Here is a 4427-nt window from a genome sequence, read left to right on the forward strand (position 1 = left end):
GAATCTTAGTCCGCACGGAGTATTTTTGTAATATTCCAGGCTGGATGTGGTTCGTGCCAGATTTCTTAGCATAATTCCAAACTGGGAGTTGGTTCTTTCTTATTCCTTGTGCATGTGGCGAAACGTGTCTGATTCTTGACGGATCTTCTGGCTTAGTGTCAAACTGGATCCTGGTTCTTCCTGGTTCTCTCAGCGCAGGTTCAGCGCTGGCTGATGGCTGCTTCCGGATATCCGGGCTGGATCCAAATTAGTTATTAGGCTCTTCCAGGTTTAAACACCAAGAAAACAAGACGATGATCCCAGAAATAAATCTTAGGAGTCACGATGCGGAGCCATGAGGCATCATTTGGAGCAATGATAGAGCAATGATACTTTTCGGTCATAAGCACGGAATCAGAAGACAGTACGAGCGGGTGTACACAGAGTACAGACCCAACAGCTTCAGCTGCTTTCACGATTCTATTCTTGATTTTTGCCGTATTTGCCCAGTGCAGAAATACGAGAGGAAGGCGAGGTACGTAGAAAATTAGGTCAAACGGCAGTTTGGGAGTCAGCTTGAATATGCCGAGAACAAGGGAGCACCAGCTCCTGATAAAGGGAACATTCCACATTTGAACATATTGAAGCAAGCATGAAAATTATGAAATATGTTCACTTGCAACTATGTTTGCTTTTAAGTGGAAAGACTGCTGTGGACCATACAATTCCTGTATTTAGTTAATAGTGCTGCTCAAAACATCTTTGCTTGATTGCGTCATCGCACCTAGCACAACATTGATTGAAGGCCAATTAAGGGCCGTTGTTATATCTGGAAGCCGTGCTCACCAACACCAGACATGAGCGACTCGACAATTATATTTGAATTGGTCTTGACTGCAGCATGGCCAATGAAATGGCAGGATTTGTATGGCGTTAGTAGGACTTCATGGATGCCGTGGTCAACTTGAAAAGTCTGCACGAAATAGTCTGTACATCTTCGCGGGCGTGTTGCTCAGAAGCTAGAGAGGTTTGGTTCTTAAGAACCGCAGGGCTGTGAACTGCTGATCTTCGAGATGGCTTTTTCAGTTCAAACCCCACACAAATGTGGAACTCTTCCTTGCTACATCTACATTCTTGCTACATCGCGTAAAGGTGGCTCCAGTGACATACCTTATTTGACATGTTGAACATTGAACCTGTTATTGAAGAAATCATTCTGCTCATGGCAAATGTTCCGACCATGTTGCTTCATTTACAAAGCGAATGTGCGCCTGAAATAATTTAAAATACGGTATTCATATCAAGACTGATTAACAACAGGTGCTTAACAACTGCGGCACGTGAAATGCAAGTGGCAGATCTAGGGTTACTAAAGGGTGAGGTCTTTGGCTATCTGGTTGTCCCCTAGGCTATGCTAAAGATTTGTGGAAAGGATGTAACTTACTAGTGGGAATTAGCCGAGACTTCGAATAAAAGTGCATACCCAGTAATACACATATATGACATAAATCTCTACACCATCGTAGGTAGAATTGACGAGGATCACGCCCGTTGTGTGAGCGGCTTTGGGAGAAGCAGCGGGTAGTGGTATTAGTGACCAGCAGATCCCGGGCCCTATGCGAGATCCAAATGTGCTGATGCCGAGGATGCAGAGGTGCGAAATGCTAAAAGCACCAAAGGTGTTCCAAATTAGGGACAATCAATAATCTGCATCCATTGCAATCACGGCTGGACTCACAGTCATGTGATGGCGCCCAACGTATATATCGTTTGCGATGTTAACCTTGATATCGGATACAATAATATCGACGAACATCAGCAGATGGTCTGTTGTTGCACCGCATCACCGACATTCACTGCGATGGCTTGACACAACGACCAGCAATAACCATAGACCCGCTCTGATTAATGGACATATTCCGCGAGTCATAGCGAACGCTCCTCCGTCGCACACAGTTGATGCCGATGTAATAGTTTGCGCAAAAGATCCCTCCAAACATCGCTCCACACGGCCTTACGTGTAGTGCATTATTGATGTCACCTGTCAGTAGGAATATCAGATCGCAAGGACTTCTGTTAGAAGAAATCCAGGGGTTAAGGCTGGGGATGAGAAACCCAGACATGCCCGGCATCCAGTAGAATCTCTCTGAAGCTGCTAGGTGCCAGGTCGGATTTGACAAGAATGGTTCCGATGGAAATCGTTCCAGCGACTTGGAGCCGCTCCTCCTAACATTGTGGATGTAAAGGAAATGTTGGCAACACGCTTTCAAAGAAGGGTTTGAGCGGACCGAGCGGACCCCAAAATCAGCATCTCCACACCATAGTTGGGAGCACTGGATGCTCAAACGCTACCCCGCGGACGCAACATCAGCATTTTGGGAGAAAATTCAAATTAACTGCATGATTGTGTTTATTAGGATCAAAGCAAAGCCTCACATTGTTCCACTGGTTTTCTGCAAAGAGGATGTACTGAATCCAATGGAACGACGGCTCTTGAAGGGCCTGTTCATTATTTGTATGGAGTTTTGAACTAAGATAGCCATTGTTTGGCTACTGAAACATTCGTGCTGGTAACGAATCGGCACGGGGTGTCCCGACTGTACATGGCAATTCGCTGACAGTCAGACTGAGCCGCCGGTCGTACAGCTCGATCACGAACCGCGTTTTGTGATAAGTAACACAGGCATTTGGAAATCGACTAGCTATAACAAACATGGGCCCGATAATCGAATAACTAACAAATAGGGCAGAAACCAAAACTACCAAAGTGAGTAAAAAACATGTCATTACGGAACATTTCACAAGAGCACCACGAGAAAAGGCCAAAACGCACGTGTATAATGCTCGTGACATGAATTTACAGGCTTAGACCGCCTCAGCTTCCTTGCGGCGCGAAGAAGCACCATAAGTGAGTCACGCCGTCCGCTACAGTGGCAACTCTGCCAAGGCCAGTCTGGCAGTGACTCCGCTGTCATGAAAATGCTCCGTGACGTAATCAACTGATGACGTATTTGAGCAGCATATTTACTAACACAGTGAAACCTTCGTTGTTTAGAGAAATCTGCTGCACCAAAAAGCATATCAATAGCTACAAGTAAGGTGTTCCTTCATGTAGGTTGTTTGTCTCAATGTCTTGTAACGTTAAACAGTCCCTTCGATGGCAAAAAAGTGACACAAAGACATTTAAAATGATGCCAGGAACGTCTTTGTTCTCACGTATGAGCATTGCAACGCAGAAGCTCAAGCGTAATCTATCTTGATATGTGGCGTCTCACCCACATTGGAGGGGGCGCTGATGTGGTGTGGCAGGCTGAATGATGTGACTGGGTCAAAAGGGACAACCCGTTGCAGGGCTACGAAGCAATATTGTGTCTGCAATGTCAGGTGCCTTTAAAACCCATGAACTAATTTGTTTCCAGCAGTACACCTACAGCTGTAAGCGAAGTTCACGCATGAGTTTTGTATCCTGCAGTCAGCTTTGCGAGCCAGATTTCAAAGGCTATCCGGCAGGGAAGCATAGGACGCATTTGGGAGACTGGTACGAGTCTAACGACCCCGGAGTCGGCCCATCCCTATGCGCCTCGCCAACAGCTGCGAGGCGCGCTTACGATCCTTCGAGTTGCCCAGTCGCTGACCGGGTGCTGACCGGGGCGCCAGAACTCGACGAGATTCGAGATGGTCGTCTGGCCTCCAGTCCCGGCGGCTGACCGCCAGGTGGAAGTGGGAGCAGCTCTTGCGAATGGCCATTAGCGTGTCCAGCTTATTCATGGACGCGTGTTCATGCAAGCGTAAAAACTGGGGAATTCGTCAAGCCAATAAATCAATGAAAGAGAGAGACATTGGCCGTGATAACAATTAGTGATTGACTGGTGTTGAAAACATAATTAGATTGATGCATGCTTGGTGTTCGCATATAAGTTCCTTTGCAAGTAAGATACAATGATCTGAAACCTTGGTAAATACTGTGATGTGGTTGCATTGCAATTGCATCCATAAATTTTTATTGTCCCGCACACATAAGCTCCACAAATAGCACAATATGGCTCGGGACAATTTCATGTTGTTGTTTGTAACGGCAGTAACCATGAATACAAGATAGAGGTAGCGTGCTGTCACAGTCTTTTGTGAGTCTTGGGAGTTGTCCTCGACAAAAACCTTATGTCAAGCCTGCCATCATTAAGCCAAGCCAATATGTACCAGTAAGAAACCGGGGCCGTTAATAACTCGAGGCTTTCGGCTTCGTGAGTAGAAAAAGGGTAAATGAAGGATCAGTGACAATCCAGGCTCTAGCAGGCCCCTGGGCGCATGAACACCTGATGTGGATTAACAAAGGACGTGTTGATCGGCTAAGCCGTCGGGTCGGTGTTCGTGATCTGACTGAACACGTTGGTTGCACGACTGGGGCCATCACGCCTATCATTAATCAGCTGAACATCCGCAAAATTTGC

Source organism: Pollicipes pollicipes, unplaced genomic scaffold, assembly GCF_011947565.3.
Source record: "Pollicipes pollicipes isolate AB1234 unplaced genomic scaffold, Ppol_2.1 Scaffold_2555;HRSCAF=2994_pilon_pilon_pilon, whole genome shotgun sequence".
Classification (NCBI taxonomy): domain Eukaryota; kingdom Metazoa; phylum Arthropoda; class Thecostraca; order Pollicipedomorpha; family Pollicipedidae; genus Pollicipes; species Pollicipes pollicipes.